The following is a 25444-nucleotide window of genomic DNA, read 5'->3' as shown; positions in this document are numbered from 1 at the left end:
ATCAAGAGTCACATGCTCTACTGACTCAGCCAGCCAGGTGCCCTGGAACTGTGGTGTTTTTAAATGCTCAGTCTGTTGACTATGCATTCAGATGTGCAATGTGGAATATGCATGGCAAATCGGGTACATCTGGGACTGTCGAAGGACCTCGGTTCATCCAGCCTGAGCCCTTTTACCTTGGGAGCTGTGTCTTGCCCTCCTCAGTCCTTGCCTGTGTTGGGCTTCTGCCCTTGGACTTGTGAGGTTCTGCCTTGAGTCCATTGGCTTTAGAGGAAACACTCACGTAGGCTCTTGGCTCCGGCGGCTGCTGGGTGCAGCCTCTTACCTCCTGACTTCCTCCTCTCCTAGTTCCTCATGGAGACCACACCCAATAACTCAGATGGAGCTCGCCGAGGTCCCTGGCTGTCCAGCAAGGTAGGATTGATCAATAGTATGTGCCAAGATCCAGTAGATTATGGTCTTCAATGCCATGAAATCCTTAAGAAATGCTTCACTGCACTGGGGCAGAATGAAAGAGGTGGTTCGTGGAAAGTTCCGGCAGTGAGTGGACAGGGGTGAGGTAAGGAGCATTTCAGAGAGAGTGACTGGGAGGGTTCCCAGCTCTCCTGGAAAACAGCATTCATTTACTTAACAAATATTTTTGGGACACCCGCTGTGTGCCAGGCACTACACCTCGGACTGGGAATATGTGAACAAGACACATGCTTCATTTCTGCCCTCACATGTGGCCTGTGGGGGAAACTGACATTACACAAATGTGCAAATGAACACAACAGTCGTTCCTGATCAGGGCTCTGGGGTAAAAACAAGATGCTCTACATGGGGCTCAGGGAGCACCTTTCAGAGGATACAGTATCAAAGCTGAGATATTGGGCATGTGAAGCCCAGCAAGATGGTGCATTCCTGCCAAAGTAAACAGCATGGTGTTTTTTAGGCCCTGTTGGAGGGCAGTGTCACTGGACCTGGGTGTGCAAGGAGAAGATGAGGTCAGGGGAGCAGGTAGGAGACACACCGGTGAGTCTGGGGAGGAATTTGGATTTTATTCTAAGTGAGATGGGCTGTGGCAAGAGCCTGCCCGTGTCCCCGTGCATCAGTTCATCCCTGCATGCCATTCATATCTATGTCCAACCCCATCCATGTGACTCTATGCCTTGAGGTGTTCTCTCGCCACTGCAGCCTACTTCTTCCAATCTTTGGGCAGATTGGAAGTGCTGGGGAGTTGGCCACCCACCCCACCCCCAGAAGCCTTCCGCTAATAACTGAGTAAAGGTGGTATATAAATACCCCAGCTCCCTACTCAGTAGGCAGAATAACTGAAGAATGTTCTGCTGTATCTCTCAGAATTCCCAATGGGATTGGGTTCATTGCTCATGGTGGTCATTGTTCTTAAAACCCCTTTATCTCATTGACATCCTTCCCTCTCCAGTTTCCCTTCCCCACGCCCCTCTTGGTGTTTCTTAGTTTCATCTCCCATATAAACTGTTTGTCCTCACATTTCATCTTAAAGCCAGTTTCTATAGGAAATCCTGGATGTTGGAGGATCTTGAGCAGGGTCAGCAGACTATGACCCATGGGCTAAATCGAGCCTGTTGCCTGTTTTTGTAAATAAAGTTTTATTGGAACACATCCATGCCCATTTGATTACTATTGTCTATGGCTGCTTTTCACTACAATGACAGAGTTGTGTTGTTGGGCCAGAGACCAGATGGCCCACAAAGCCAAACCTATCTACTATCTGATCCTTCAAAGAAAATGTGCCTACCTTTGGTCTTGAGGAGCAGAGTGGCATGGTCTGATTTACTTTATTAAAAGATAACTCCAGCTGCAGGGTAGAGAGTATATTTGGGGCTGGAGGGCTTAAGGACTAGTTAGAAGACCACCACAGAAATCTAGGATGGCTATAAAGTGAACAGACTTTGGTTGTATTTTGAAGTTAGAAACAACAGGATTGGATGGAGAAAGGCAGAAGTTCAGAGATGTGTTTTTGTGTACTTTTGGTTCTTCTAATGCTCCTTGAGAAATTATCTTTCTCTTCAATACCACTTCTTCAGAAATCCTCCATGAATTCTCAGCTTGGTTGGGGGCCACCTCTGGGCCCCTGGAGTCCCACACTCATCCTGTCATAATGTTCTGTTCTTCCTTTGACCTTGCCTTAGATCACAGAGATAACACGTAACAGAGCCCAGATTCTTAACACAATTTGACTCTAGACCCTGCTCTCGTGACCATCATCATGCTGACGTATCAGTGTAACCCTCAGCCAGAGCATATGATAGGTGCTTGATAAATAGTCACTAAGTGAATGAAGACTGAGAACTCTCTGGTTTGGTCCAAACTGCTTATCCCAACACTCTGCCTTCACTGCTTCCCCCTTTCCTCACTTGTCCTGCCTTCTTTCTCCCGGCTCTCATATTTTATGGTGTAGACATGGGACCACGGCAATGAAGTGGCGCTAACAGGTGATGTGGTAGCCATCATAATTTAAGGAGCAAGAGTCTCATGTAGCCACATGACACAGAAGACATGAGCTGGCTGTGCACAGACAACAAATCTTTTCTGGTGGAGCATCAGCATCTGCTTGGGCAGCTTGTGTGTGAAACATGTTCCAATTCTCCAGGGACATTAAAGGAAATGGAGGGAGTACATAGGGAAACTGGGTGTTAAGCAGGGCTATCACTCTGAGGTGGAGAAGGCCAGGCCATCTCAATCATGTCTGCCCTCTGCCTTCATCCTTGAATTTGTGAGACAGCTGCCCACTGCCTCTGTTGAGATTACATCATAAATTACTCAGGCACAAGCTGACCAGATTTGAGAGCATGCAAAGGCAGTCCAGAAACCAAGCAAGGGTGCTGGCATTTGTAAACAAAACAAAACAAAACAAAACAAAAACCCAAAAAACCCCACAAAAACCAAAAAACAGGTCTGTTGGAGATGAGGGTAGATGTTGGAAACGGGTCAGTAGGTCCCAGCAAGAGAGAGGCCCACCAATAATTTCCTTGCTTGGCCTCCCTGGGGGTCAGTGCTGTTTCTCCACTCCCTCCTTCCCCTCTCCCTTGCCTCTCTCCTCTCTTGCCATCCTTAAAAAACACACATAGGCAGAAATCAATCCATCAAATGTCATTACAGATTTATTAAGCCTGATGTAGAAAGACATTTAACAGTAACATCTTCACAAAGCATAAAAAGAGCACTTCTATTCAGTCTTGTGCTTTGAAAATCTAAATATATTTTTATCATATAAATAATTCTTTTCATGTTTTAAGTGCATCTGTGTGTTTTTTTCTTCTTCTTCTCTCCTTTAATTTTCATTCAGTTGGCCAAAGCAAAGTCGGCGTTGACTGAAACGAAGCCATTTGCAAAGCTAATGGTGTTGAGAGGCATGTCTACTGTATCAGCTGGGTTTCAGAAAGGTGGTTCAAGATCTGCAGCATTAGAACGAGGGACAGCCTCCAGCAAAATCATAATTGAACACACCCAAGTCCTTAATGTTGGCAGTTGGGTTTCCTGATGCAAATTATGATAAGGTTTCAGATGGGAAACAGTCTGTTTTCCACTGCTGGGGGGGGGGGGAAGATTTTTTTTGTCACAAAGGAAAAGAGTTATCGTGTTTAAAAATGTAAATAATACACTTATAGAAACCTTTTTGATGGAAATGAGGGGCTCCATATAACCTTGGCGAGTGTGTTACTAGTTTTTCACAATAGCTAAAAGAAGTAATATCTATTATTTAGGGCTTTAATTACAGTTCGCAAAGTAGAATGATTTTCTTAAAAAAAAAAAAACCCAACTCTTTAGATGTAAAAAATAATGGCTTCTGTGATGTAATTTAAGGGTTTTCTTCATCTCCACCATCAGAGAATTGATTTCTTGTGGTAAAATTGTATTAAACTCTCTCCTTATCGAGATAATTTCAATGCTGCAGCATCCGACACAGGCATACATCTTACGTGCACCCAAACGAAGTCATTTTTATTCAGCGAGGGGCTGATCTGAATGTTTCCTTTGACCTGATTTAAGTCATATGGGGTATCAAGACCAGATTGTTTATAATTAGGAGAGATGACAGGATGGTGGCACCAAGGGACAAAGGCAGGAGCACCTTTTCTGAAAATCCCTGCATTTTTTTTTTCAAGCTGGAAAGACATCATTTCTAGCTGGGTTGGTTGTCTTTGGGCAGTGACAACTCAGCCACACCTTTGGAAATTTGCAAATAGTGACTGCATTAAGCACTAGCATTCAGGATGATGAGGAGTAAAAGAAAGTGTGGCCAGCCAAGGGAAGAATTTTCCAGATCCCAGAGAAGTGGGCACAGATGCCTGCCTATCTGTGATGAATCTGTTTGGCCACAGGGTGGTATAATTTTCCTAGCAGAAAACTTTTTTTTTTTTTCATTGCAAGGACAATTTATAATCATCAAAAACAAGTGAAACATGGTTTTGATTAAAACAGCCTGTTGGCTCAATAATCTCTGTAATTTTAAAAACATCCTTAATGCAGAAGAAGAACAAGCCGATGTCAGGAATGGCCTGGGGCCCCATTACAACAGCAACCGAATAAATAAGGAGGAGAATTGCGAGGTCATAGAAACAAAATTAAGCTAATGTTTCAAATTTCGACAATTATGAATTCTTCCTCTAAGAAGACATTAAAAAAATCTTCAGGCACTATTAGATAAAATACAAAGAGGGTAATTCTACATGGATGAGTTTGCAGTTTTCCCAAGGGGTAAAGCATGCCTTTAAAGGAAAACTCCGAATTAGGACGTTGGTTCCTCCCTAGATCCAGCCATTGGATGGGACTCATGCAGACAGACAAACTTGGTTCTTATAATTTCTTTGTAAACTCAGATCTAATTCCTTCAGAAGCTATTGAAAGAGAATGACCAGGAAAAATTACAAGCATATTCTTTTCTATACAAAAGAATCCCCATTGTGGGCCAGTTTGGTAGGAAACAGAAACAAGCAAATATAACAAAATCTGTGTTCATACATGGTGATATAGTTAGTATATACAAATATGTACAGTATAAAAATGTACGGAAGGCTTACGTTCCCAGTCATCCAAGCTGCATTGTACACAGGGAAAACAGCCTGGCTTTTCCTCCTAGTATACAGGCAAATGTATTATATACAGCATGCAGGTGATAGAAAATTAGTGTATTTGCACAGAAACATTCTATGGTATGGTTGCAGTCATTTTTCTTTGAAAATGACTAGTCTGCTTTCCTTATATAAAAACGTGTTTGCCTTTCTTCACTGGCAAATAAACACTTTTCTTCAGAGCAAGGATGAATGTAATTCTCCCAACTCACTCCACCCTACCTTCCCCACTGCCTTTTCTAAAAGAAAAAAAAAATCTAGAAATCAACAGAAGGGGGCAAATGTGTAACATAAACATGGTTGATACCAAATTTCCTAAAAAGCTACAAGGGCTCTGCAGAGTAAGAATCGGTTGACCATTAAAAAGACTGTATGATCAACTATCTTCTTGATTTTAAAGGGGTTTGGAAGTTTGTGATTCATGCTGACTGTGCCTGGCTGTTAAGAATCCAAGTCAGGAGAGATTAGGAGGATATAAGTGTATTAGAGACCAAAAAGTATATTGTATCCCGAGATGTTGTGACATTTAAGAACCCTGAGCCAAATGAGAATTGTTTCGTATGTCAGCTTTTATTTATTTATTTATTTTGACTTGCATTGCACATTCTAACCTCTGCCGTGTTATAAGCCAAGATACTGTATTGCAGAACTGGAATGTTTCTGTAGTATTTATCTCAGTACAGGACAGGAACGGTTTTTGCTTCCTCTCCACAGACCAGTTGAACTTTGTGTATTTAAAGAATATACGTACACATTTATAATTCCTGAATGTTGTATGGGTCATTTAGAAAGTGAAAATATTACTGTACAGAGTCTTCACATTTGAGATATAATCGTATGATTGTGCAAGTTCTGTAAATATAAGCCTTTGCCTGGGGACTGATATCCAAACGCAGGTTTCAGGTTCAAGGTAATTCAGTAAGCATGCTGAAATTCATTTTCTGGAAGGATTGAAGGGAGTGGTAGTTTTTTTCTTTTTCTAAGTAACGCATTTGTGGGAGTTTTTCAACTTCTCCTGGGGGTTTTCACAAAAGAGTTATTATTTGTACTTCCAAAAGCGGTTTTAAACAAATAAACATTGTAGAAAGGGCTGTGAGAATTTAATCTGTCTTTTGCAAACAGATTGTTTGTTAAAAGGCCTTAATGATAATCATATGGCTATATCAGTGAAGTCATTTGTGTGCTGAAAGGTGTCAGATCAGGGGGCCATTACTTGGAAGAGCCATTTTACTTGGAATCTATTTTTCCAAAGGAAATGGACAGAGTCCTGTTGCAGAAATAGCATTCCACCTGGTACCAGCATTTTAGAACAGTCCTATTCTAATCCATAAAACATTTCTAGTTTTCCCTGAAGCTTTGGGCTGCCTTGCGCATGAATAATTTTTGGAGAAACACCCACGCCCGTTAGCCCATTGTTCATAACTATTGGAAGAAGATTAACTAGAGCCTGGAAATTGTGTATCTGCGTATGCCTCTGAATCTGTCACAGGAAACCAAAGGAGATAAGTGGCTTTTACTTTGGATGAAGAGGTAAAATTCCCCTGTAGAAATTCTAAAGATGATTCATAAGTTTCAAAATGTTTAATGCTTCCCTACAATGGAAACCTGTCTCTCTGTCTGGGGGGATGGAAATTTGTATCTCGTTCTCCTGCTCAATCTTTGTCTAAAAGTATTTCATGGATATTTTGAGAAAGTGCCACATATAGGAAGGGAGAAAATGAAATTAGCATTTTAACATCTCACAGGGGGAAAAAAATAAACCGAAAGTTCAGTTGTGATTTTTTTTTCCTTGCCTAATGCTTGTTCAAAACAGAGACTACTTTTATTGCTCTTTAGAACTATACACACACGTATGTGGGTCTGCATATCGACACACTTCTATTCTTGTGGAGAGTAGAGGATAATGTGAAAATGACATTTTTAATGTGTTTTTTTTTTTTAACGAAAACGTTTAACAAGATTAAAAAATGAAAGCTGATGGGGGGATAAAAAAAAGATTTGAATGCAGTCAAGTAACCTGTGAAGTGACAAATGGAAAAGTGGGCACCTTTTAAGGCCTTGTAATCTTTGGATTTGCTGTGAAAAGTTTCAGAAAAGCCATAGATTCTTACCGTGTCACTGTCCATGGGCCCTGGAAAGTCGCCATGAATTCGTATATACACACCTCCTCGCTGCTTCACCCGAGTCTCAGAAATGCTTCCCAAATATGTCATTTCATAAACTTGTTTTCTGCATTTTGGCTAAATTCAGTGGGTTTTGCCCATGACATTAATTATGCAAGACTCACACAACTGAGCTGGCCCATTTTGGGGGTGATTTTTAGATTTTAAGAAATCTATTTGTGACCTTAAAGAAATTCTGTGGGGACTATGTGGGCTACCCAATATATTCTGTGATTAGAGTCTACATTTAGGCCTTGACCTATTTTTAAGCTATTTTCTTTTCTTCTGTATGCTTTTCAGAAGGAGAAATCCCTATTCTGAAATATTATTATTTTGGAAAGCAGGAATAAAAACACAAGTGACACAGGGGAGGTGGCCCCTCCGTGAGCTCCTCCCCCCAGGCCAGGTGTCTGGTATCAGCTGCCTTTAGGAGCTGCTATCAGCACAGAAGGGCGAGGCTGTTGGGTGCTTTGTTCGCTGTTGTATGCCATACCACCTAGAATAGTATCCTGCACACAGCAGGTGCTTTCTAATCTTTGTGGAATGAATTTGCCGAATGAATTGTATTTCCCATCTCTCTTGTGTCTCCCAGTGCTTTGTAACATGCTCTATATTTAGTGAATTTGCTGAACTATGAAATGGGGCCAAAGACATAAAACTTAAATATTTATATACAATTTTTTTCAGCGGCCATTTCAGTCTGCAGCCGGTTGGTGGCCTTAGCTAGAAGGAGGGATGGGGAAGGAAAGGCAATTTCTCACCCCCACTGATACCAAGGGTTGGTGGTGGAATGGAGATACTCAAGTGTGATTTGCATGATATTTGCACGTCATGTTCCTTTCCGTTTCTCAAGTTCCAATCTATCAGCCCTCCATTTATTCAGAGAGAGGAAGAGAGTGATCTGAAAGCAGATACAAATATTCTCCTGAGCTCATGTTAGTTTTTCCCTCCAGAGAGAAGTTTCTAGAAGCCTCGCAGGGCTTGCCAAATGAAAAGACAGGCCTGGTCTCTAGAAACGTACTGAGAGCCGTGTTTACCTCACAGCGTGAGCCCAGATCTTGTTTCCTAAGGAGAACATTAGCAGCTGTCCCTCAGCAGTGACATTTACAGTTACCAAGTGACAATTCATGAATCTTACCAAATTTATCAATATTTTTGTCTCTCGCCTCCCACCCCACCCCTCCATAGAAATTGTGCTAACAGAACCATATAGATTAAATGTTGAAGCAGACGATTTTTTTTTTTTTCTTAGAAGGGAAACAATTTCCATGGAGTTGAGAATTGTATTGTCTCCCTCCAGTTGGAGCAAGAGCTCAAGAATCTGCTTTTGAAGGGTAGTGACAGAGTCTGAATTACATAACTTTATCTTATAACCCTGGGCGGGAGCAGGCGATTTTTAATAGCTTCAGGAAGCCCGATGCTAATGCACCGATTTTCCTTTAATAGAATTTCGTTGTTGAAGGACGGTGCTCAGTAGAGTCCACCCTTCAATCTTAACCCATGCAAAGACTGTTCCTTTCCAGTTGAGCTCCATTCATTTCTGGTTGAGTAGGTTAAGCAAAGACAGACCTCACTGTTCTCAATTCACTTTATGATCCTCCCATCATAAAAAATAATATCAGCACCTTGCTTTTCATGTCAGAACTACATTTGAGCCGCTATTCCCTATGCCCATGAGTAAATCCCATAAAAGCTGCCCCGTTGTACTGTTGCTATTTTTCCTTGTGGGTGATTGATTGATGGATGAGTGCTGACACTTCAATGAAGCTATTTCGACTGCCATCTCAATCCGATGATGTGAGGGGTATATTTTCTGTCCATGCCTCATTACTTCAGAATGACATTCCTGGAACTTCATTTACTTTTTCCCTCCTTCCCTGAAGCGCCATATTTTTTCCCATCTAGGTTATGCATGCCATAAAAAAAGCAATTTGCTATTATATGTGACATAAGGGCAACACTTTCCCTAGGAGGTAAATAAGAAGTTTTTTCTTTTTTTTTTTTTTAATCCCAATGTTGAATTTAGGGATCATGTCAAAATTTCCAAAGCAATTTCAACAGGCATGCTTCCACGAGAAATGGTGAAGAGGATATTTGGCTTCGTTTTGTTGGTGTTGAGATTTTTTGTGTGTGTGATAACCTTGGTAATTAAAGCAATGACAACAAAATTGGTTTTTGTTTGTTTGTTTCAGAATCATCTAAGTTCCTAGTGTTGTGCCCAGAAGAGTTTAACTATTTCGCCTATAGCTGAGTAGTTTATAACACAATCCAGACTTTATTTGTCCTTTGAGAATAAGGAAATTCATTGTTTAAATGCAATGATAGATTTATCTATTTATAGATTGCTTTCAGTTGTATAGAAAATGCTCAACTAGAGTAAACAGCTCTACTCCTGAATTTCCAAACTGTGTACTAGGTATGCAAGACTTTTAATATTAAAACATGCTCTTAGCTTTTCCAAGTTGACTTAGGACCTGATTTTAATCTGTGTAATACAGTATTCCCGTTAATAATAACGTATAATTAAGACATCCGTTAAAAATCCATAACGTTAATTTAATGGAGAAAATCTAATACAGTTCTATTGGAATTTTTACGTTAAATTAACTTTAACGGGCTTTTAATGGATGTCTTAATTAGATCTCATTATTAACGGGAATATTCCACAAATTAAAATCGGGCCCTCAAAGTTTTAATGAAAAAAGTTGCGGGAACACATTTAAAATGGACACCCTATTTCATGCTTTCTGTTACTTCTCAAGCTAAGCTGTGTTTCCCAGTCCATAAACAACAGGTTCTGCAGAAAGAGATCACCGGGCAAGACGGCTGCTGAACTTTCCACCCTGCAGTGATCTCATCTTCTTGCTTTCCTTCAGATCTCGCATCTCACCAATTTCCCCAGTTCTGCCAATTTGCAGGTCTCGTATGCATACTTAAAACCATTTTTTTTTTTTGTAACCAACAAAGACAATGATTAAAAAGATGCCCACCACTGCTTGGGAAAAAGTCTTTGGCAGCAACATGGTTAAGCCTAACTATTTGAACAACTTTCACAGAAAATGAACATTGTTCAGAGGTTTTCTTGGCTCAAACTCTGCTCTAACTTAATAATTCTTCCACTTTGCGGTGATTAATGGCTCCCCAGTGCAGGGGCAGGACTGGGGAATCCAGGTGCAACCGTAATTGTTGCTCTGAACAGCAACATTTCCTTTAGACAAACGTTCCCAGAGGGGTTATAAATAGGAAATGGACATTACCGTGAAAAGTAAGCTTCCAAGGGTATGCATCTAGCGCAGCTCACTTGGACGTTAAACTATGAAGGCTCATACTCCCCTGCCCTTTCCTGTCAGGTGTTACAGACCGACGAAATAAGTACATCAATGTTCTCAGTCATTATTTTTCTTCAGTGGCACTTTGTTTTCTCATGACAGTGAAAAGGGGACCATGGAGATGAGACTGCCTCATTGCAGTTTATCAATGAAAATCTAGTATTGTCCATAAGCAGAGAAGTGGAAATCAATACTTCATTACCAAATTGTTAGTAAGAATGAAGAGAGATGGCTGGGGTAATTTTTTTTTTTCTTTTTTCTGTCTTTCTTTCTTTTCTTTTTTTTTTTGGCAGTCTTCTCAGAGCAGGGTGTCAGAAGGAGTTCAATGTCAGAAGCAGGTGGTACAATGAAGAAGGACTCAGTGTGAGGGAGATCCAGGCTGGAAAGTTGAAACTAAGGCATTTGTCCTGCAATGGGAATCAGAACAACAGAAAGAGATGCATTATTTTCGGAGGAATAGCTCAGGTGGTTATTTTCCCTAGGTAGCCAAATTTCCCACCTGCACTATTTCATTCGTATTAATGGTCTGCATGGAGTCATAGTTAAATCTAGTCTAGGGTATGATATAACCACGTGATGGGACCTAGAAAGGAAAAGCCAGTTTAGGGAAAAAAGAACCTTTAAAATATAATGTATGGAAGAGATATTTATACACTCAGGTTCATAACAGCATTATTCACAATAGGCAAAAGGAAGAAGCAGCCTCGATGTCCATTGATGGATGGGTGGATAAACAAATTGTGGTATACGTAGGGATACAATGGGATATTATTCAGTCTTAAAAGGAAAGGAAATTCTCATATATTCTACAACATGGATGAACCTTGGGGACATTATGTTAAGAGAAAATAAGCAAGTCATAAAATACTATATGAATTCACTTACATGAGGTACCTAGAGTAGTCAAACTTATAGAAACACAAAGCAGAAATGGTAATTGCCAGGGGCTGGGGAATGGGGACTTGTTGTTTAATGGGTATAGAGTTTCAATTTTGCAAGACAAAAAAGTTCCGGAGATGGATAGTAGTGATGGTTACAGAACAACGGGAATGTACTGAATGCCACTGAGCTGTACCCTGGAAAACGATTCAGATGATAAATTTTATGTTTTGGGTGTTTTTCCACAATGAAAAATAAAAACTATAATATGCGACTTTCCCATTATAAAGCATTTTGAAAAAGAAAAAAAAATTAACTTAAGGCCCCACCATCCAGAGGAAGCTCCTATTCACATTCTGCTGTATTTCCTTCTAGTTTTCTCTCCCCATGTATTTGTGAGAGGCGTACATAGTCATAAGTACCCACTGTGTGATGTTCCTCTTCGGTGTTTTCCCCCCACTTGAAAGCCCCATTGTAAATAGCTACACGAGTTCTATCACCTTCACTATCAGACTTTACTAGAACATTCTCATGATGTTGGACATTTAATTTGCTTCCAATTTTATTCATTAGTAGGTAACACTGTGATAAACATTTTTGTGTTTAAAGCCTTCAGTTTGTTGGGCTATATTCATAGGCTTAAATTGCCAAATGTGAAATTCCTGAGTCAAAAGATAGGAACATTTTTGTGGTTGGGGAAGTGCTACTTAAAAGTATGCTTTGTTATGGGAGCTTAATTGGGAGAATTTTTTTTTTCTGTTATGTGCTATTTGGATTACTGTAAGAATGCATATAGTTTCCATTAGCTTAATCTGGGTGGCATTCCTTGTTTATATCTTATTATTTAGTGGTATTGCCCATTTTAGTGAGAAAAAAAATACTTTGGACTTATATATAATTAGTCTTTTGGAAGAGGAAAACTTCCAAGTTACTAGTAGAAGAATAAAGACACACTGAAAATTGTTGACATTTGATGTGTGTAAAGAAATCATGCACAAAATAACCACAACAGACGTTATAAATAATTTCTTGGTAAGAAATAGTAGGACTCCAATACCAGAACCAGTTGTTATGTATGTACCAAATGCCAGATCCTTTACACGAATTACCACTAACACTTGAAACAATCTCATTAAAAAAAAAAAGTCTCAAGGAGATTCGTGACTTGTCCAAGGTCACACGGCTAATAAGCAGAGGATGGCTTTAAATTTAGGTCTTCCCATTTGGAAGCTTCCATGCTCACTTCAGGCACCCCATCCCACCCACCCACCCTGCATTTAGATTACAGATGGTCACCATCGGTGGAAGGAGTCATTTCCCTTTGACATTAGGTTTTTATTTCAGAGACAAAGTAGTCTTTCCTCTGACTTGGTTGGAACCCCCTGGCAGGCTCAGGAACTTGAGGGAGAATGGTCATGTGGTTGGAGGAGAGAGATGCGTTAAAGAGAAAGAGATTGCGGGCAGAAGTTGTAACGGTACTAGGGGAAGGTGGGAGGAGGGAGAGGGGGGAAAGGAAGAGAGCAGCTGGTTTCTTACGGGTGAAAGTGCCCTACACTGTGAGGCAGGATGAAGTCCTGGGTGCAGTGTTGACACGCTCTGTGTGAGGCCCTCCTCTCCTCCCTGACCATGATGTTAACGTGGTGCCAGTTTTAGAAAACTTTGTTTCATTTGTCTCTTCCTTGAACCCACTCCAGATTTGTTCAACACCCAGACTCCTCTGGCTGGGTGTTTCTTAGGGCAAAGTTTGCTCTGGGGAGAGGAGCAAGGAGAATGAAAAAATAATTGTATTATGTTATAGCCCCCTTCTTGGAAATCCACAATACACATCAGCATATTAAAGGCTCCGAGAAGTCCTGCCACCAAAACCCAGCCCAACCCAACACAATGTGTCTTTATTTAACCCAGTGCTTCCTGGATTTGTTTGATGACCCCTTTCTTTCCCACAAAACACGAATATATCTGAGTGTTGTCTCTCTGGAAAATATCTTCATGACAGACTCTTGTGTAAAAACAAGGAAGTTGCTCAGCTCCTAAGATCTCAGTCCTGACCTCATTATTGACTTTCTGTGATTCTTAGCTCAGGTTCTGGGGCTTTCTGGGGCCTCAGTATGAAAGAAGCCTGTTGTAGTGATAACTTGACATTTCCCGAGTTTGCTCTATGCTACCCACGCCAAGTCCGTGCCTCACCTTGCATCAACCTCATGATACTGTGGTGCAGGAGGGAATAACATCTACACTTTCCAGCCCAGGAGACGGACATTTAGGGAGGTGAAGCCATTTGGCCTGCAGTCACGTGGCCGGTAAGTGGGAGAAAGGATACTCAGGTTCAAGGTTGCTTGGGCTCTTAAACCACTGTTTCTTATATCGTCTCCGATGGCTTGATAATGTTGTAAAGTGTTGAACACTAACATTATTAATAATTCAGAGGCATTTCTCCAAGAGTATCTGTACAGTTAGTTATTGAGTTAAATTCTAGATACGAGTGTCTTCTATTAAAACTTGGCTATGATGCTATTTTTACTCTGGAAAGCAGTGTGGAGCTTCCTCAAAAAGTTGAAAATAGAGCTACCCTACGACCCAGCAATTGCACTACTGGGTATTTACCCCAAAGATAAAAATGTAGGGATCCGAAGGGGTATGTGCACCCCAATGTTCATAACAGCAATGTCCACAGTAGCCAAACTGTGGAAAGAGACAAGATGTCCATTAACAGATGAACGGATAAGGAAGAGGTGGTATATACACACAATGGAATATTATGCAGCCAACGAAAATGAAATCTTGCCATTTGCAACGAGGTGGATGGAACTAGAGAGTATTATGCTAAGCGAAAAAAGTCAATCAGAGAAAGACAGGTATCATATGATCTCACTGATATGAGGAATTTGAGAAACAAGACAGAGGATCACAGGGGAAGGGAGGAAAAAATGAAACAAGATGAAACCAGAGAGGGAGACAAACCATAAAAGACTCTTAATTTCAGGAAATAAACTGAGGGTTGCTGGAGTGGTGGGGGGTGGGAAGGAGGGGGTGGCTGGGTGATGGACATTGGGGAGGGTATGTGCTGTGGTGAGCACTGTGAATTGTGTAAGACTGAAGAATCACAGACTTGTACCTATGAAACAAATAACACATTATTTGTTAAAAAAAAAAAAAGAAGATAGTAGGAAGGGAAAAATGAAGAGGGGGGACATTGGAGGGGGAGATGAACCATGAGAGACTATGGACTCTAAGAAACAAACTGAGGATTTTAGAGGGTAAGGGGGTGGGGGGATGGGTTAGCCTGGTGATGGGTATTAAGGAGGGCACAGATTGCATGGAGCACTGGGTGTTATATGCAAACAATGAATCGTGGACCACCACATCAAAAACTAATGATGTAATGTATGGTGACTAACATAACATAATAAAATAAAATTAATAAAAAAAACTTGGCTATGATGCCATTTCTATCTGACAGCTCTCATATTCCACCATGATGGATGGAGGTGGTATATTCTTCCAGAAAGTCAGTGCTCCTATGCTAAAAGAGAATGTGTAAAGAGGATAACTGAATCTTGGGCCACTTTGGGATGATATACCTTTTCTTACTATTTCTTACCTTAGAAGAAGCAGCAGCAGCACCTTATTTTTCTGTAGGTCTAAGGATGAGACCCTGGCAGAAAATTAAACCTAGAAAACGAAGGGAATGAGAAATAGTGGTTTTATTTCTCACTGCTTGGAATGCAGTGTGTAAACTATTCTTGGTTGTGTCTCCACTGGTTGTTGAGGCCAAGCGCTGCTGTGGCATGGGTTTTTTTTTTTTTTTTTCCTAGTATGTTAAGCTACTACTATAAAAATAAAACAGAAATAAATAAAAATTTTAATTACATATCTAAAAAGTCATTGGCAGTGTTCATTAAGGAGAGTTTGTGAGGGAGAGCCAGGCGAAGAGATGCAATTATTTTTGTATTAATTACATAGCCACCGACAGATGTGTAGAATTATATCTACTTTAATTTGGCCACGCTAGAATTTTTTTTTTTTTTTTTTTTTTTTTAGAGAGGGAGAGAGCAAGCAGGGGGAGGGGCAGAAGGAGAGGGAGGGAGAGAATCGTTTTTTTCTCTTTTTATTTATTTAATTTATTTATTTCTTTAAATTGTTTTGTTATGTTAAATCACCATACATTACATCATTAGTTTTGGATGTAGTGTTCCATGATTCATTGTTTGTGCATAACACCCAGTGCTCCACGCAGAACGTGCCTCTTTAATACCCATCACCAGGCTAACCCATCCCCCCACCCCCCTCCCCTCTAGAACCCTCAGTTTGTTTTTCAGAGTCCATCGTCTCTCATGGTTCGTCTGGGAGGGAGAGAATCTTAAGCAGGCTCCACGCCCAGCACAGAGCCCGACGCAGGGCTGATCTCAGGACCCTGAGATCATGACCTGAGCTGAAATCAAGAGTCAGACGCTTAACTGACTGAGCCACCCAGGGGCCCCTGGCCATCCTAGAATTTTTAACCCCTCTAGCCCTTCCTCTCCAGGCCCTTCCTCTTTCTCTACTTTGTCCTGTTCTCAGAGCTGTGCTGCTGTCCCTGGGGGGAGTCCTGTGGTTGCTGCAAGGATGGGCCCACCACGAGTGTTGAATCGTTAGGCCCTGGGAATCTTAGGCACCTTGCAACGTGGGGGACAGCTTCTCACAACGTGGCGTTGTCCCTCACCCTGCACCATTTTTGAAAATGTCTCTGTAGGTTGGGGTTTCTCAACCTTGGCACTATTGATATTTTGGGCTGGATAATTCTTTGTTGTGGGAGACTGTCCTGGGCATTGTAAGATTTTTAGCAGCATCGCTGGCCTTTACGCACTAGATTCCAGTAGCAGCCCCCTTACCCTTGAGTTGTGACAGCCAAAAATATCCCCAGACATTGCCAAATGTCCCTGGGGCGGGGAGCAAAATGATCTATCACAGCGGTTCAGAAGCGCTGACATAGTGGAAAACATTTTTATAATTATTTCAGCCTAGACCCTAATTCCATTTTACATATAAACACAAAGTCTTTGGTGCACAGTTTCATATACACTGCATTGTCCAGAAATAAAGCTACCTTCAAACAAAGAGAAACTAGTTTGTTTTCTTTGGAATTTTAAGGGGAGTTATTGGCCATTTAAAAAAACCCAAGTCACCTCTGGTGTTGCCACTCATGGTATTTGGGATGCCCATTCTACAGCCCCGAAACTGACCTGCCTGTGTCAGTGACATGTTCACGGCGAGTCTACATATAGGAACACACAACAGACGCCCTCACCATCCTTCGAGGACCTCGTGCCTGAGTGTGGCCCATGGGACAGCAGCATTGGCATCATCCCCAAGCGTGTTAGAAATGCAGAACCCCTTTCCCCAGTCCTGTTCACTCAAAATCTGCATTTCACAGGGTGCCGGGCGATGCCATTCATGCTTCAGAAGTCCTGTTCGAGTGAACTTTTGTGCCCATTTTCCTTTTGTTTCTCACTGTACACTCACCGCATCAGATGATTTCTTTTGGAAATTACGTGTGTAGGTTGGTCATGTGATCTATGAATTCATTCCTGGATTGTACAGGGGAAATCATATACTGTTTGTCGGGAAATGTCCACACTGGGTCTGCGAAGGGTGAGGACCCCTGGCCTGCACCGGCTCCAGGTAGGCAGCTCCATCCAGTTTGTGACGTTAACTTAGATCGTCGGTGCAATGATGACTGTGTGTTCCAGATCGGCACATCCAACTGCCTTCTTGACATTTCTATGTGAATATCTCGTAAGTCCGTCAGAGGCAACTTTTTCAAAAGCAGGGAGCTTGAATTCCCCCGCCCCCAGCCCGTTTCTCCTCCGATGTTTCTGTCCACAGGAAATGGAACCTCAAGCCGCTTAATTGTTCAGGCCAGAATGTTGGGTCATCCTTGACACCTCATCATAAGATTTCTTGCCAGAATCTACTTCCATGCCCTTCCCCAGCACCCTAGTTCAAGCCTGTGTGTGTCGTCCCCAGATGATGGTACCCTCTCTCGCCCTGGGCTGCTTTACTCTGCTTGGCGTCCTGCCCATCATTTTCCATACGGCAAACAAAGTGAGGTTATGAAAACTTTAATTAGATTGAAGCAGTGACTCCCTATTTCCTCCCAGCTTAGAGTCCTTCAGTGACCTCTACCGCACTTAGGAAAAATCCTGTTTTTCTAAGACATTCTGCCTGATCTGGCCTTGCCACCTCTCTGACCTTACTCGGGGCTCTCGGCCCTTTGCTAACCTGTCCCAAGAACACTGGCCTTCTGACAGCATCTGAAACGTGCCTAGGGGCTTTGCAGGTGCTGTTCCCTCTGTCTACAATGTTCTTCCTTCTATTTGTTTGGCAAGCACCTTCTCATTCTTAAAGTCTTAACTGAAATGTCACTTCCTCAGAGAAGTCTTCTCTTGCCCTTGGGGCTTGACTAAGTTCTTTTGATATAATCTTGCACCTTATATGTTGTTCTTATGGGACTTATAGCAGTTTATAAGCATATTCACAGCCGTAATTTTTAATTAAGTGTCTGCCTCCTATACTGGCTTGTAAATGCCAGGGAGGTAGGGACTGTGTGATTTTTTTTTTTTTTTTTAAGATTTACTTGTTTATTTGAGAGCAAGGGAGAGACAGAGAGCGCACAAACAGGGGGAGGGGCAGAAGGAGAGGAAGAGAATCTCAAGCAGACTCTCTGCTGATCATGGAGCCAGATGCAGGGCTCGATCCCAGGACCCTGAGATCATGACCTGAGCAAAAACCAAGAGTCAGAGGCCCAATGGACCGAGACAGCCAGACACCCCGACTGTGCACTTTTTGATCATAACAGTATCCCAGGTAGACAAGCCAATGCCTGACATATCGTATGTACTTGATACATACTTGCTGAGTGAATGAAGTCCTAAAGACAATGAAAAGGGAATTTTAAAGAATTTTATACTAAGATAATACAAAAAGCAAACAATAGATTTGCCTGGAATCCTACCTCTCTAATTCTATGAAAGAGACAATGTAGAATATGTAAAGAAAAAAGAAGAGATTAGGACAATTAGTTCAAGGAAACATAAGTGGACATGAACAAGCTTTGCCATCTACTTGGTACTTTCAACTTTAAAGAATAATTTATGTTGCCATTTTAAAACAATTTACATCTTTTCAAGTGCTCAATGGAAACTTTTCAAGTGTATATATATATTATATACACACACTCTCTTATGTACAATGTATATATATGTGTGTGTGTGTGTGTGTTTTTCGGAAATATATTGGATAAATATTAGTAGCCCCAAAGATAAAAAGACTGAGGCCATGGGAGTTGAAATAATTTGCTCCCATAGTGATTAGTGATGAAATCAGGACATCTGACTCCTAATTCTGGGCTTCTAAAAACTGGTTAAAAATGAAAAAAAGAAAGTGAAATATAAATGCTGAAAGTACATAAAATGTATTATTAAAAAAAAAAGACTGTGTTAAGAAAGCAAAGCGGTTGTGGAGACATGGGATTCCTAACTGTGTAACCCTGGGAGAAACCGGGAGTTAATATTTTTTCAAATTGATTTTACAATTTGAAAATCCAGGTTGGCTCACCTACATTGCTGAATTTCATCATTAGTGCTTCACCTAATTTTTCCTAAGAGAAATCTCTGTGTGCAGAAACCCTTAAACTTGGGTGGACCGATTTCAATTTTTAGAGCAAATAAAGTAATTGCTTAAATATATCGAATGCTTTTCATATGCCAGGCACAGCGCCACGTAAGTAGGTGGATGATATTTTCAAATATTATCTGATGTGCTTTTGCCTTTTCTTGATTTCTTTCTTCCATGTAGTTTTCCCACCCCTGGAAGCAGACACTGAGACAAATTGCTCTTGGAAAGGGAGGCCACCAAAGAAGCCAGACAGAACAAAGTGGCTGGGCTTCTGAGTGGAGAGAGGGACTTTAGCTTTCTTATCATAAATTGCAGAGAGGTTGAGTCAATAAAATAATTAAAATAGAACAGTCACATCTGGGTAACAACTATTAATTTTAAGCCTGCCTGCTTATGCATTATTTCCATGAATCATCTCAACGCTCCAGGGGACGTGTCCAGTATTACAGAGGAAGAAGCTGACGTTAGGTGACCAAAGTGACTTATCCCAGGTCACATAACAGTGAATGGAAATGGATATTCCAATATTCAATCGGAATGTATCTTTTCTGGATTTTAGATCCTTTGCTCTTAACCACCAAAGGAATTGTGCCTGATGTTGGATCTGTACCAATGAGACCACAGAATCATTGTCAGAGGGCTGCTTGACTAGACCCTTGAAGAACAGGACACAAAACTATTGTTGATCTTGATAGTCTTCTCCTTGGAACATCTAAGTACAGATGACATGTGGGTCATAATCGACACACTGGAAAATCTCAACTTTTGAACTTCCTCTTTTAAGCACAACTTGTGATAAATCAACCATGTGTCTCAAATGTATGGGATGTATGCTCCATGACACAAACCAGACAGCCAACTGCCCACAGCTTTAGAGCTCAAGACTAATTTTTCTGTGTGTTTTTTTTTCTTTTCTTTTCTTTTTTCTTTTCTTTTCTCTTTTCTCTTTTCTCTTTTCTTTTCTTTTCTTTTCTTTTCTTTTCTTTTCTTTTCTTTTCTTTTCTTTATCAGTGCCAGAGCAAACACTTTCTAAGCTGACCTCCACCCTCTACCACCAACTTTGAGTATCTAACAGAGTGGGTGAATTGGAAATAATTTTTTAAAAAAATTCCATTTTGGTCTGCTTAATGGGCAACCCTTGAAATGGTTTAAAATCTCTTCACCACCGTGGGTGAGATGGCTAATGGAATGGAACTGGCAGACACAGGGTGACGTCTTGGAGAACAACAACAACAAAAATGTCAGGCAAGAAGTCTTGGGGCCTCCTGAGAGTGGTGCAGACGCTGTCACTAGGTGTCATTTGTGTCCCTCCTTGTGTGTCAGCTTAAAGATTTCAACAGCAGAAGAAAATCTTTTCCTTAAAGCACACTCTTCAACTTCAGACTACCCGAGTAGTTAAGAAACAGAAATGAACGTAAAGGCGTGGGGGTTTGCCCTCTGAAAATCTCTTGACAACTAATAATGGGATTATGGAGTCTTAACTGCTGTATAGTCATCCCTAATTATAACCGAAGGTACATCAATCTAAATAAAAATGATAAGGCAGACAGGGGCTTTCTCCCTCCCGCCAACTAGCGTTTTAACACGAATCTCTCCTCAGTATGATGCTTTGACAAAGCTTGGATTGGATAATTATCAGAAGAGATGGAGCCCAGTGTTAAGTTAAACATATTTTTTGCAGAAAGGAATGGTTTCAGCTTTAAATGTTTGGTTTTACCCTGGGAACTTCCTACTATCTTGATTGCACTCCATCACAAAAGTTATGCATGGATTTCTGCCAGACATTCAGTATCAGGAAAGGTTTTGCTTATTCTTAAATCCCGGTCTACATTTTCTTTATGGTAAAGGTGAATCTTGGAGTGGATCAGGTTTCCATTTTTGCTTTCACTACTAGGAAGCTCAGAGTGCATTTGGTGGCCCAACTTTAGCATCTGTGTAGCCTCTTGGGACTCCAGTCTATACCCATTAACTTCTTTTCATATTCACTCTTCATTTTCTTTTGGCACATTTGTTAATAGCTTGGCTCTGTCATTGATTAGTTGTGTGATCTTTGGGGAAATGACTTACCCTTTCTGAACCTAAATTCGACATCTGCAAAATCAGGCTAATGATAGAACCTTCCACACATGGTATTGGGTACATAATAAAAATGTAGATTTTAAAAAGTGATTTTCTTTTCTTTTATGATTTTATTTCCTTGCATACAATATAGCACCTTAAAAGTGCTGTGGAATAAGATATGGAATAAATTAAGAAAACATACATAAAATTCTGCTTATGTGTTAGAAATAAGTAATCATTAGGTCTTAGAATGTGAATTATTCTTTCCTTCTGGAAACTTGAAGAACTAAGTAGAAGAGGCTCTTTAGTTCATGCATTAAATGTTGAAAAGAAATCAGTTGTCAATTCAGATGTGGAGCTGGGAAAAGTTTTTCCCCTTTTATAAAAAAAAGGATAAAATAACATTTCAAAACATTTGATGTGGTTATTAAGAAGAAGAAAGTAGAAAGCAGTCATAATACCTACCATTTTATTAAGTGCTCATTACAAGCGCTGCACTTCACAATAATACCTGATAGTAGATCTCATTGTCCCTGTTTATTGATGACAAAATAGAGGCTGAACTTGGTTAAATTTCTTTTTTTTAATTAAAAAATTTTTTTATTGTTATGTTAATCACCTTACATTACATCATTAGTTTTGGATGTAGTGTTCCATGATTCATTGTTTGTGCATAACACCCAGTGCTCCACGCAGAACGTGCCCTCCTTAATACCCATCACCGGGCCAACCCATCCCCTCACCCCCTCCCCTCTAGAACCCTCAGTTTGTTTTTCAGAGTCCATCGTCTCTCATGGTTCGTCTCACCCTCTGATTTCCCCCCTTCATTCTTCCCCTCCTGCTATCTTCTTCTTCTTCTTTTTTGTTTCTTAACATATATTGCATTATTTGTTTCAGAGGGGACTTGGTTAAATTTCTTAACCAAGTTCAGATAGGTAGCAAGTAGTAGAGCTGGCATTTGGACTTTGGTCTGTCTGGCTTCCAAGCCTGTTCTCTAGCCAATATTTATTGCTGTCAAAGGAACTCACTAGAATCTTTTAAAGGCACATTGCTCAGTAAAGCTATATAATGAAAAATAAGGATGAAAAACTGTTCAGCTGTTGTAATCCTTTCAAGAAATGAATGAAAAGGATGGCGAAGATCACGACAGCCTCCTGACAATGGAAAGGGAAAATGTCCTTGGTGATTTCAATGTTAACTATAATTTCATGTTTGGCAATTATGTATTTCATATTTGACAATTCTCATCGATGGTTGATTTTGGTACATGGCCATAGAAGAGAGAAAGAAAGCAATTTCCCTGTACCCATTTTTATTGAGCCACATTCATATACTCCAAAAGGGCACTTAAATTGTTTGAAAGAGGGCTAGATGCTGGCAAACACCACCATAAACAACCCGGACAGCTTAAAGTCCAAACCACCAATGACATGATTCACAATGGAACCTATCTTCTTTAAGTGGAGTGCAGAGCCAAATGTGATTTATTACAACTAACTTACAACCAAACGAGATTCACGGCATGGACACAGCAAGGGGACTTTACTGCTGCCTAAATGTGAGTTGTTGGCATTCAGGAAGAACGGCATGCCCCCCAAACATGACAAATAAACAGGGCAGACTTTTTTTTTTTTTTTTAACCACCGTGATTATGAGTCTAAGCCCAGGGCAACAGTGTTGTGGTGTTGCCTACATTGGAAAAGGGGGTTAGTGGGTTGGAATCCGTGTTTAGATAAATCAGGTAAACCCTCCCGCTTTCCAAGAAGAGTTTCCCTTCTCTTTAGTGATGGTTTCATTCATTGGGTACCTGCTCTTTGCCTGAAGCTTGACTGCTGTTTTTTTTTATTTAATTCTTATGATAACCTCCATAATCTCCAGACGTAGGTCTTACGAACCCCTTCTCAGGAGTCAGGAAACTGAGAGCCAGAGCTTTGAGTGATGGGGCCAAGATCAGGCGCCTGCAGGATGATAGAACATGATGTGAATGCGGATCTCTCTGTCACCAAAGTACCATGATAACTAGAACCCGTTACCCATTCGACTGCTACCACTAATTACCAATCCTCACAGAAGACTTGGAAAATATGAGTCATTTCCTCATTACAAACGAAGAACCAGGGGACCAGGAGGTTAAATTGTCCCCTCCGCCCACACAGCTGTTTCCTAGTGAAACTGGAGTGAAGTCAAGATTTGTCTGGATCTCTTACCCAGCCTCATCTGACTCTCCAATGTTTTCCAAAGTATGTTATGGAACGCCTGAATCCCTTGAGATGCTCTAAAAAAAAAAAAGGTTTTTTTTTTAATTCATTCACTTATGTTTTAAACAAAATCTCAGAAGTGTCAAGCTCTTCCCTGCCTTAGAGGCTTTGCCCCTGCTGTACGCCTTACCTAGGTTGCGCCCCCTTCCCCATGACCCTGCCTGGATAATTCCTGCTCCACGCTCCATCACTCATTCACTGGCTTAAGTATCATGTCCTCAGAAAGACCTTTGCTTATCCCAGAATCTAGACCTTTCCTTATCCCAGAATCTAGACCTTTCCTTATCCCAGAAAAAAATCCAGATTTTTTTTTCTCTCCTAGCTCCAGTTGGCCATTAATAATGTTTGTGTGAGGACTGATTTAATGCGTGGCTCTTCTACTAGTCTTTAGGAGGGCAGGGAGGCTGACCGTTTTGTTCAACAGGTCTCCAAAGTGCCGGCTCGGTGCTGGGCTCCAGGTGTCATTCAGCGAAGAAACATGAGTTTTTCTTCCTACTCTGCCCATTGCTCTACCTTTGTAGAATCATGAAAATGGAAGTGAATGACCTCAGAGATCCTCCCTGCACTCACCATTTTGCAGATGGCGACCTGGAGGCCCAGACTTCACATCCATTGGACAATGATAACAGTAAAAAGAAATACCTGTTATTTATCAACCAAGCATGTTCTTGACCTGGAACCCACATGTTTAAACAAATATGTCTAATCCTCAAGATGAATGAGGGAACAAGCTTAAAGGTGTTAAGCAGCTTGCCCATGTTCAGAGTTAATAAATGGCACAGAATGATCTGTGCCTTTTGCCTCTGAACACATTCTGCATGCTGGCCTCCCTCCACATGGGAGTCACCCCACAGCTTTAAAACACTCATACCTAGGCTCACTCTCAGAGATTCTGCCTTAATTGGTCCAGGGCATGGCTTGGGCATTGGGGTTTTTAAAAGCTCCCCAGGGGATTCTAATGTGCTGCCAAGATTGAGAACTACTGCTCTAATGTATGATTGATTGATTGATTACTGCCATTTAATCAACTGCTCTTCTTGTGGAGACTCGGTAGAATACATGACTTGTATAATTCTACTACAACATTCCTTGTTTCTCTCTCTCTTTCTCTTGCTCTTCCCCTCCCTCTCTCTTTCCCCTTCCCACTCTGAGATCTGCATTTTTACGTAGATTAAATTCCTTCACAACACCTACAAAAAAAAAAAAAATCACCCTACAATGCACGACTGTTTATAAAGACAGAGGCTCTCACTTACAGGTCCCAGACAAAATGGTCTAGTTACTTCTCAAATAAAAGAGTGAGCAACTAAATTTCCATGCAAACAGAGAATTCACAGGAGACCCTCAAGACCCTAGGGTTTGCTTGCCCTTCACTAATAACAACAACTGCTGTTATCAGAAAGTGAGGATTCACCTGGTGCCAGGTGCTGTGTGAGGCTGGTGGGGGATAGAGAGCCTCCCCCTACCCCTCCAAACCAAACCAAGGTGGGTATTATCAGCAGTACCGTTCCACAAAGGGTTAACTGGCTCATGAAGTCGTGGTCACCATGGTTAGTAAGAGGTGGATTCTGGATTTGAACCTTCCTCTACTTACCCCTCCCCTGTCCCCACCCGTGCCATCATGGCTAACCACACCGTCTCCTAGAGGCCTCCTTAGACCCTGCCCTGTGATCCTGTTTGTGCCCTGAAGAAACGCTGAACTAGGTGCTCTTCCTCAAAGGAATTCAACGATTTCCTCCGCAAATCAGCTGTTGAGAAGCAATAATATGGATTTTTAAATGTCTCACTTATAAAATTTACTAGGAAGCTTTCAGTCCTTTGAAGCATATAGCTATAGATGAAACAGGAGGGTGGACCTCTCACCTTTTGTGTCAGGAAAGTTAATGGAAAGATTGTATGGAGGTTCCCATAGCTACAAGCTGCTCCCTCTGAGGCTGGGGACAGGGACAGGGACAGGGACAAGGTGGTGGTTGTGAGAAGCAACCATTGATGTTAAAGTA

General features: G+C 41.1%; 1 protein-coding gene across 1 annotated transcript in view; it reads right to left on the bottom strand.

The window, feature by feature from the left end:
* Positions 1–10867: 10867 nt before the first annotated feature.
* TSHZ2 (teashirt zinc finger homeobox 2) overlaps positions 10868–25444 on the bottom strand; it is a 430136-nt gene continuing 415559 nt past the window's right edge. The window contains exon 3 of the mRNA XM_027621602.2: positions 10868–10997. The gene's annotated coding sequence lies outside the window, so the exon portion shown is untranslated. The remainder of the gene's footprint in view (positions 10998–25444) is intronic.

The sequence above is a fragment of the Zalophus californianus genome, chromosome 8 (assembly GCF_009762305.2).
Source record: "Zalophus californianus isolate mZalCal1 chromosome 8, mZalCal1.pri.v2, whole genome shotgun sequence".
Taxonomy (NCBI): Eukaryota; Metazoa; Chordata; class Mammalia; order Carnivora; family Otariidae; genus Zalophus; species Zalophus californianus.
This window is presented reverse-complemented; position numbering and strand designations above follow the sequence as displayed.